Source organism: Patiria miniata, unplaced genomic scaffold, assembly GCF_015706575.1.
Source record: "Patiria miniata isolate m_02_andy unplaced genomic scaffold, ASM1570657v1 HiC_scaffold_10, whole genome shotgun sequence".
NCBI lineage: Eukaryota > Metazoa > Echinodermata > Asteroidea > Valvatida > Asterinidae > Patiria > Patiria miniata.
This window is the reverse complement of record NW_024037048.1, coordinates 19,107,940-19,118,532: the sequence shown is the minus strand read 5'-3', so window position 1 is coordinate 19,118,532 and position 10,593 is coordinate 19,107,940. Positions and strand designations below refer to the sequence as shown.

The following is a 10,593-nucleotide window of genomic DNA, read 5'->3' as shown; positions in this document are numbered from 1 at the left end:
GACGATGAATGCAGTTTGAGGCAGGACTGTCTGACAATTTTGAAAAATTTGGCGGAGTTGCAAAATTTTGGAGGATTGAGGATGGTTTTAAGCAAAAAGGGCCTAGGGGGTTATTAATGCTTTAATTGCATACATTGTGAGACTTTCTTTTTATTGCTCCATGATTGTATAGTAATTCTTTCAGAACTGTAAGTGTAAGGGTTTTAAACTAAGTTCAGGAAGTATGGTCAGGCCCTACAGGCCCCATTTTTATCTTTTGTAAATTTGTCAGTTTTTTGGGAAATTGTTCTCAAATTTCACAGTAATTACTGTCAACCAAATTCTTCAAACAATGCCCTTTCCAAAAATAGCAGACGAAAACAATATTTGAACTAAACCTTATGAATTAGAAGGTAAAGATGTTTAAGTAACTTGTTTTGCTTTGTTTCTTGAAGATGACAGAGTTTGAAGGTTCTACCAAGGATGTCAACTGTGGAGCACATACAGGATGCAGAGCACAGTGATGACGTATCACCATGGCAACACGTATCGCTCAACATCACTTGAATGAGATTGTACCGTACCTGACATCATTAATTGTAAAGAGCGCCACCTGTTGTTTGGTTATCGATCAACATTAATGCAGCAGATAATGCAGCGGTAGGCTATATAGGCCTGTACGTCAGGTAAGTCTGGACTATTTATTTCTCAAAATTCAACTTCTTTTCGGCGTTCTGCAAAGATTCCCATTTATCTGGACATCACTAATTTTTTCTCTACAGTGACCTATATCACCATTAAAAGGGATAATATGTCCAAAAATGTAGGATTTAGCAGGGGAAAGTTGCTACCATGGCATGCCTACTGAGAAAACATGTCAAAGGACATTTCCTAGTCTTTGTTGGTCAGTGACGTCTGAGGTATGGGTGTCTTTCCAGAGTATATTTGAATGCTTTGCATACATTGTTGGGTAAGACCTCTTTTTATAGCTCCATGATTGTATAGTCATATAGTCAGCAGGGCCAGGGCCTATTGTTTTTAGTTCACCGCACCTACCCCAATTAAGACCCAGTATCAATGCACACATATAGTGGTGTTCCCTAACGTGGCGCACTGCGACGTTTCTCCTGACTTTCCTCATGCACGGTTGCCAAACTTCTTTGTTGATAAACTTCAAATTCATTCAGTTATTACTGGTACTTTTTCAGTAGTGTTTGCCATTTAAATTCTGTAAACAATTTCACTGTCATACAATTCTGAACAAAACTTAAAAACGGTGGCGTCCGGAAATTGGGTCAAAAATCAGCTTAGTGTTCCCTAACACAGCGCACTTGCGTAAATCTTGGAAAATTCCAGGTTAACACTGAAAAAGTTATTTAAAGTTAGCAAATTCTTATTTAATAAATATATCTCTTACTTTTCCCAACTAGAAGAATGTCCGAAATTGTTTTTCTTATTTTGGGCTGAGTATATCATTGGTGAGTTGAAGGTAGATTGTTTCTTGATTATAATTTGAGTTAGAAATGTGATTCAGGTTTGTAACTTCAGGGGTTGCCCTTCAGGAAAATCAAGTTTGGATTGATTTGGGGGTCAAAAGGTCAAAGGTCAATGTCATTGGTCAAGGTCTAGGTCATTCTAATTTCTATTGACCAGCAATTATCCTACTACATGTACTTGTAATTTCACACCTTATATCAACAAACTCAGGCCGAGGGGTTTCAACAGCACCGCTGTATTTTTTTAGGAAAGTTGCAGTAATGTTTATTGATTCATTTTATTTCATTAACAGCTTTGAAAATGGAGTTGAGGCCAGACAGACAGGGGGCATAGGACTGCATATTTGCTCTCAGGTCATTTTATCTAATGCATTTAATGTTAGACGCTATTCGTTTTTGAACTTTTCTCCAAAAACCTGAAAATATTTATTGCCAATCACCCTCTATTATTCAGGACCAATTTATTTTTTGGAATTATTCTTGACCATTCTCTTTATTTGGTGAACAATTTTGACCATCGTCTGACTAGAGGCGTTTGCATGTTGATATTAGTGCTCAGGCATCAAATTACGTCAGGAATCGACCACTAGTCTCGCCCCAACTTGCTCATAGTTGTATCTGTGGCATGGTTTAGCTGTATTGGCCCTTTTTAGGGGAAAAAAGTAGTGCAGGTGGGAAAATTATCAGAAAAACTAAGATGACATTTTTGTCTGTTTGCGTTTCTAGAGTTACTTCAACAACGACGATAGGTTCAACTACAACTATGCGCAGGCCAAAGCCACAGCAGGCAACTACAAGGAAGCAGAGGAGGTAGGTTGGACTCCCGGACCCAATTTTTGTTGTTGCGCCCTCAATAGTTGGCCAGTCATGGCGCAGTGACTCGTCATGGTGCCTAAACTAGTCATGGTGCCTTTCATTTGCAGACATCAAAAACCCAAACTACCAAGTTATTATGAAATACCTGACTGTTAGGGAATAATAGTCTCAAGCATCCTGTGAAATCACGGCACCTGGTGTGCTGTTATTTTCAAGAAAAGTGGAATTTTGTATCAATTTCCACCGATGGTCAGCCCTGTTTGAGAGAGAAGCCTGACTTTCTGTCTGTTCTCATCCATATACTGTTGCCGTATACCTAGATGTAGAACAAAAAGATATTCCAATAGCTTATTTTCCCACGTGCTGCATCTCTTTGGAATTCCTTGCCTGGTGCTTATTTCCCTCCAACCTATGATCTGTCCTGATTCAAGAGGAGTGTGGAGTGCTGTGGCCTCGTGGTTAAGGGCGTTGGATTCGTGGTCTGCGGGTAAAGCTGCAGGTTGTGGGTTTGAGTCCAGCCTGGGTCATGGTGTGTGTGCCCTTGGGCAAGGCACTTTGTCACTCATTGCTTCTCCTCACCCAGGAGTAATAGGCTCTCAGCTTTGGTCCAAAAATTGGAACACCGGTACGACGATCGAAAAGAGCAATGCTCATAGCGATTTTTTGAAAGGCACATCTAGAGTTGGAGAATGTGTGATAGCTTTGCAGTGTGAGTGGTGGCAGTGTTATCACTTTTGATTTGTGTTTTCAAAATTGCCATCAATATGCTTGAACCGGATCAATTATATGTGGTAACAAGCATGTTTTAGCCACCATTTAAAAAAAGAAAAAAGGGATAGCACCCAAAAAGCTGCCACCGCTGCAATGCTGTCACATATTTTCTGACTAGAGGGGTGCATACCTTGCCAAAAATCACAATGAGCATTATTGCCCTCATTTGATACTGACCAAACCCCCACACTGATGGCTTATAAGTGGGTGCCTATGAGGGCAGAGATGTGTGGTTGATTTAGCTGCTTTGCTCCGACTTGTAGCCCTGTATATCTGGAGTGGCTTTTAGCCTTGTTCAGGGCAAATAGGCATGAAAAAAATCAAGTCTAAAACCCGGATGGGGATCTTTCTGTGCCTCCTAGACCACTGTTTTGGTGGGAATACTTGGTTTTACCATTATTTAATTGGAGTGGGTTTCGTTTCTCTTGTTTCCAGATGCTCATTCAGAGTGAGAAGATCAAGAGTGACTACACGTGTCTCTGGTTGGCAAGATGCTGTGAGTATTACCGTCAATTTGTGAATGACGTTTCCTCTTCCAACTTCCAAGTTGCTAATGATGGGAATGAATCCACCTGTTAAGCCTCAACTCATAATGTATTGACCACTCCCAATTGTGACTGCACAACCAAATGTCCAACTAAAGTCACGACACGTCGCGTGCATGCATTTCATGTACTGCTGGAAAATCCAGAGTGGCATTAGGGAGATGCACATGTTGCCCATGTGTGAGGTAGACTGAAGGGTCTCTAACAATGACATAACCAGCATGCAATCATCGCCCTGATTGTATATTAAGGATGTGACTTTGCGTTTCATTTTGTAAACGTTAAGCAAATATTTTAAGAACTGTTTTAAATGTTTAGCCATTGACAGTGGCTTTTGCCTACCCATTATGTCTGATCTGCAGACCGGCGTGATTGACGTGATAAATCAACAATGGTTGACATAGTAAATAGCAGGCAGTCGTTGATAAAGTAAAAATGTAACTTCGGTGTTCCCCAAATGTAATCAAGTACTACGGTGCTTCTAAGGTTTTGTAAATTAAGTAGGTTTGAAAACAACGTGAATTATTTGAGCTATGTGTGGATATCTCCAAGGAAGATCGGGTGAACGGAGGTCCCTTTTTTAATTCTGGTTTTGTTTACATGATTTGAGAATTTGTAAACGGATTTAGAAGTTTTTTTGTTTAAACGTGTAAACATCACATGTTAATCATATACTTGCCATGTTGGATTTGTTCTATCACATTTTAAGCAGATTGTACGACAGAAATTTGCTACATTGAACATCCCTCTTGGCTCCCAAATATTGTACACAGTTACACTGAGCATTGCTGGCCGAAAATTGCTGAAACGGGCATCATCCCCTATTTTTGTCCGTTGTATGTTTGGTCAAGATTTTGGCATTAGCCCCAAATTAGTATGCAGTCACTCAATCTCAACCTGCAGCTGATTTCACGAAACAGATTTGTTACTTCGTCAAAACCCAAATCGTAGAGGAGACATAAATCTAAAATATAACGCATGTGTAGAAAAGAATGCAGTATCCAGACGCCACTTCAGCAGTTGTGTACAAAATCTATGGAGAGTCAAGAAAACTTTCCAAGTATTTCCAAACAAAATTGGAAATGTTTCTCAGTCCCAGATTCATGTGTGTGAAACATTTTTGCAATGACTGATCTTTATTGAGATGATGTGTGAAGACAAAAGTGGCGTCTGATTGCAACATTGTTTTCACGTGTAAAATCAACGAGAATACGAATCCCCGTCAAAAAGAAAAAAAAATGATTCGCTGCACATTTACCACTTTGTGTCATTAGCTTGAATAATGAAGGATGCACTTTTGTGTCGCAAACTGTGGTAAGCATGTAGAGGGCATCATAAAATATTAGAATAGCCCAAAATCCCAAACTGCTTAAAAATATTGATTTGGGACAAATTCATCACTTTGTCAACACTGTGGCGATATGATCGAAAAGTTCAGGTTTGTCATTCGGAATTCTGATTTTTTTGCTCGACTTCAAAATATAATTGTCACGGTCTCTCGATCCTCAAATCTCATCTTTTCTATCGGTAGATGGCCAGTTCTACTATGCGACCAAGGCTTTCGGTGTCCTGGAAAGATTGGACCCCAATCCTGAATACTGGGAAGGTAAGCGAGGGGCGTGCGACTGGGCGTATTCCAGCAGATCATAGCTGGTCATGAACCAAGGTGGGTGTCATCTCTGTCAATCAGCAGTGCACACTGACCAATCAGATCTCAACCTTTGGTCAGGTGACCACATACATCGATCAAACAGTGCGTACTGACCAATTACATCTCAATTAGTATATCACTCCGGTGCTCTACCAACTGAGCTATCCAGCCCAATGTTGGCGGTTCCCTAATTGTCAATGTCTCTGTCAAAGGGGCGCTAGTCAGAAGCCCTCAACCCGCATATGCCATGCAGCCAGGGATCACGCCCAAAGTCACGATGCAGACCTGGCAAATATCAAACGGGGATCACTCAGAGAGGATACGGCTTTTTATTACAAATTTTCATAAATACTTTTCAACTTCTTAGCCCTCTAGTTCAACTTCATTGATCTCTATGGATTTTTCCATTGTCCCCATATTCTATAAACAGCTTTCAGTTTCACTATTAGGTTTTGCCCTTCACTGACGTAAAAACACTGCTTACTCAGTTTGTTACCTCCCGAGTGAAAGTTGGAATAAATCACTCGGTTGGGACTCGAACCCATGACCTCCTGCTTTTTAGTGCAGACGTCTTAACCACTGGACCATCAAGCTTACAGAATTGGTTGCCTTGAGCCAGCCAACCAACCCCGTAAGCTCCATGGTCGAGTCGTGGGTTCGAATCCCACCCAAGTGATTATTTTTCCAACTTTCACTCGGGAGGTAACACACTGAGTATACAGTGTTTATACATCGGTGAAGGGCAAAACCTAACATTGATTTACATCACCCCGACGCAAAGTCCATGTTAATAGCTTTCATTTTCATGTGCACAAAACCCAGTGAAGTTCAAGCCACTAGATTTTTGTCATTTTTTTCCTCTACAGAGAAACACTGCGAGACATCCTCCAAATCTTGCGCAACACCGGTAACCCGCAGGTGGAATACATCATCCGTGTCATGAAGAAGTGGGCCAAGGACAACAGGGTACCAGTTTCCTGAGGTGGTCCCTATCCTATAGTCTTGAGATTGTTTAAATTTGTACATTCCAAAAACCCCTGCTTGCAAAGGGATTTTCCAAAAATAAAATAATGGAACGATACTGTTGATTAGGGGTGATTTAATTATTCTTGACGCATGGGAAATTTGCCTTGAAATTTCTCTATTTAGCTTTGGCAAGATGGTTATGCAGGAGAAAACAACAGTTCTGGAGAGAGGCTGGTCTCTCATGGCATAAACAAAGAAGACTTGCCTAGTTAAGCTGGACTCTGTGACTCAGTCAGTGACTCAGTCAACAACTCAGTGACTCGATCAGCGACTCCATGATTCAGTCAGATTCAGTCAGTGACTCAGTCAACAACTCAGTGACTCGATCAGCGACTCCATGATTCAGTCAGATTCGGTCAGTGACTCAGTCAGTGACTCAGTCAACAACTCAGTGACTCGATCAGTGACTCCATGATTCAGTCAGATTCAGTCAGTGACTCAGTCAGTGACTCAGTGAGCGACTCAGTGACTCGATCAGCGACTCAGTGATTCAGTCAGTGACTCAGTCATTGATTCGGTCAGCGACTCGGTTAAGGAATCACTCAGTGACTCATTGAGCGACTCAGTGGCTGTCATCAACTCAGTGACTTGGTCAGTGACTCATCGCGCAGTCAGTGATTCGGTCAGTGACTCGGTCAGTCAGTGATAATAGTGACTGACTCGATCAGTTAATACTCAGTGACTCGGTCAGACAGTCAGTCAGGCAGCATTGAAATGTTCATCATAATTATGAATGTTCACGTCACAAATGTTGCTTACATGTAGGACAACTCTGCAAGTTTGTTTTCTTGGAGTTTCTGGGGCCTGTTTAGAGACAAGCCAACGGCATGAGAATGGGCCAGGAATGGTTATTCAAGGAGGGGGGTAGTCATCTGTACGTAATGTAATTATACTAATTAATGGTTTATATTGATATAAATATACATGTACAAATTTTCAGAGCACGTTTGTCAGGTAATTAGGGTGTAAGGTCCAGAAGGCATGAAACAAATTGAAAATAAGTGATTTGAACTGAGCCCAATTTCATAGCGCTGCTTAGCACACAATTTCTGCCAGCAGAGCCTCTCCGTCTATCTATCACATTGTCAATACTATATTTTTTTCATGTACAATATTGGGAAAGAATGTTGCAACCTGATGCTGCTTTTTCTTCATATCATCTCAATGAAGTCATTCATTGCAAAAATGATGATAAGACATGAATCTGGGACTGAGAAATACTTCAGAGAAAATTGTCTTGACGCTCCATAGACTTTGAACACAACCGCTGAAGTGGCGTCTGGTTGCAACATTCTTTTCCAATATTGTGTGATATTCTGACTTCATTTCTTTATTTCATCTGTAAAAATTAAATGTTTACTGCCTTTCTTTAAAGGGAAGATACAACATTTGCAAACATCACAAAACGAAATGATCAAATATCGCGAAATACCTTACTGGATTGTTGGGGAATGACAGTCTAAAGCATCCTGTGAAATCGTGGCTCCTGATGTGCTGACATTTTTAAGAAAAATTGTACTTTTCCAACGCTGGTCGGCCGACCAGCATTGAGAAAACTGGCTATTTTTCAAAAATTGCTCCCAATTTTTTATAATTAGTTATTCCGCATTTTCTTTGCAATTGATTACACACCTGTGAAGAGGTATAAGTCTGCTAGACTGATTCTCTGACCTTACAATTCCCCAAAGTCTATTAATTGCTCCGTTTTATCTTATAAGTGGGGTCACCAGACTGCAAATACATGTCTGGTTTTCTTGGCTTTTCCAGCATCTACAAGCCCAACGTGAAAAAAGTCATTTTAACAATATTTGCTAAAACATACTAATCCTCCAAATCCATTTATTTCTGAAAATTGCAGCAAAAGCAAATGTTGTACATTCCCTTCAAGTCCGATAAATCTTATCTTGCAGTGTAAATATTGTGTAGGTGAATTTTAAAAGTAAATGTTACTTAAATTGTTGTTGAAATGCTGTGCATAGTTCTTTTGAATAAAGGGATATTAAATCATCACAATAAATAAAAGTGAAAAAAAAATACCTGTTTGTTATTGATTTGTTTGTTTCTTGGTAGTTTGTTTGGGATTCTGAAAACAAAACTTCAGTTTATTTAAAAGATAAGTTCAGTAAATTTATGTTTGGGCATGGGGCTATAAAAAGTTGGGAAGGTAAAAAAAAAAGAATAATATAATTTCAATTTGTTTAAAAGTAAGCTCAGTCAATTCATTTTTGGGAAAGAAAAAAAGTGAAGACAATTGAACAACAATACTATGGTGGGACTCGAACCTGAGTCGCCAGATTGGGAGTCCTACGCCGGTCCAGCAGACCATTGTCGCACTTAAACAAAGCTACAGTTCTGCTTTATCATAACCGTAAGATAGGCTTATCGTGGCTTTTCACGTTGACGCCCATGCACGCTTAGACGTAAAACACAGTCTGACGATGTAAAACATTCGTTTGATTTTTGGTGTAGCTGTTCTAATTGATCTAAATTTAATTGGAAAAGGGTAAAGGGTGTCAACTGAACTAAAATTGTGAACTTCAATGAAATAAAACTCGTACAATCCTTGGTTTCAGTACGAAACACACGTGTTCAACGGATGCAGAGAAGCCTATTTCTTTTGTTAAATTCCTTTGTTGGATCTGGCGTTAACAATAAAATGTTTCCATTGAGGGAAAAGGATTAAACGCCGCGATCTTTTTTCACGCTTGAGTGCCTCTGAATGGGGAATATTGAAGCGGAAAATCACGATTTACTGCACTTAGGCAGCATTTTATACCACATTATGATACTTTTGAAGAGGAAATTGCATACTGAATACATCTATAGTTTCAAAATTCAAAAATTCGCCGTATTTAAAAAGTCGAGGAAATTTTTTTGGAAAAATTTCACCAAAACTTTCCTCATCCTCGTAGGCGGCGCTATATATATATTTCATTCTCAGTGCGCGCATTGTTAGCGCGATAGCCGCCGCCCGATCTGTGTATCACCCGTTTACCCAATCTTATTTTAGCATCACAATTTCAATTTATCTCACGAATTAAATTTGAATAGGTCTACAACTAAAACAATAGATAATTAAAGTCAGTGAAAAAATACAATCCGAATAAAAGTCAACTTTAATGAACAAAAGAGACGCGTATAAGGATATTAATAAAAGGGCCCCGGTATACACATGAGCAAGAGGGAGGCGGGAATTTTTTGTCGTATGAGATGGGGGAGGGGGGGGGGGGGGGGGGGGGAAACAAGCGAAATATATTTATTAAAGTCGTAAGTGGAAAATGTTTTTTAAATAAAAGGGCTATAAACTGTACATGTATACAAAACAGGCAGCCAGCCCGCCCCCCATCCCCTTGCAATGCCATACACACACGCTAATGCGCTAGCCACTCTGGATACGGTGCACGTGCGAGAATGAAATATATATAGCGCCGCCTACGTTAAGATGAGGAAAGTTTTGGTGAATTTTTCCAAAAAAATTACCTCGACTTTTTAAATACGGCGAATTTTTGAATTTTGAAACTATAGTTATATTCAGCATGCAATTTCCTCTTCAAAAAGTATCATTATGTGGGATAAAATGCTGCCTAAGTGCTGTAATTCGTGATTTTCCGCTTCAATATTCCCCATTCAGAGACACTCAAGCGTGAAAAAAGATCGCGGCGTTTAATCCTTTCGCCTCAATGGAAACATTTTATTGTTAACGCAGATTCAACAAAGGAATTTAACAAAAGAAATAGGCTTCTCTGCATCCGTTGAACACGTGTGTTTCGTACTGAAACCAAGGATTGTACGAGTTTTATTTCATTGATTTCAGGATTTTACTTCAGTTGACACCCTTTACCCTTTTCTAATTAATTTAGATCAATTAGAACAGGCTACACCAAATCAAACGAATGTTTTCATCGTCAGACTGTGTTTTACGTCTAAGCGTGCATGGGCGTCAACGTGAAAAGCCACGAAAAGCCTATCTTACAGTTAATTAAGTAGAACTGGTTGAGCATTTGAGTGCGTTAATGGTCTTGTGGACCGGCGTAGGACTCCCAATCAGGCGACTCAGGTTCGAGTCCCACATTATTTTATTGTTACTTAATTTCCTTCCCTTTTTTTTCTACATTCCCGAGACATAAATTGACTGAACTTATGTTAGAAAATTGAAGTGTTGTTTTCAGAATAAAATAGAATTAAAAATATAAAATATTCTTTTTTTATATTGTTTATTCCTCCATGATTGGATCAAGAAATTCAAAACTATGGAGAGACAAGTTTAGAAATAACACAGTGTTTCCTGAAAAGCAGTTAAAATTTTATT

The 10,593-nt window shown here is 39.5% G+C and overlaps 2 long non-coding RNA genes across 2 annotated transcripts; both read left to right on the top strand.

Annotated features, from left to right (window-relative positions):
- The first annotated feature begins 456 nt into the window (after window positions 1-456).
- LOC119739479 lies at window positions 457-2,258 on the top strand. The gene is made up of 2 exons (XR_005272577.1): window positions 457-665; window positions 2,202-2,258. It is a non-coding gene; the product is annotated as an uncharacterized LOC119739479 (long non-coding RNA).
- A 1,243-nt stretch (window positions 2,259-3,501) lies between these two features.
- On the top strand, window positions 3,502-6,163 carry LOC119739485. Its single transcript, XR_005272579.1, has 3 exons — window positions 3,502-3,558; window positions 5,139-5,213; window positions 6,125-6,163. It is a non-coding gene; the product is annotated as an uncharacterized LOC119739485 (long non-coding RNA).
- The last annotated feature ends 4,430 nt before the right edge of the window (window positions 6,164-10,593 follow it).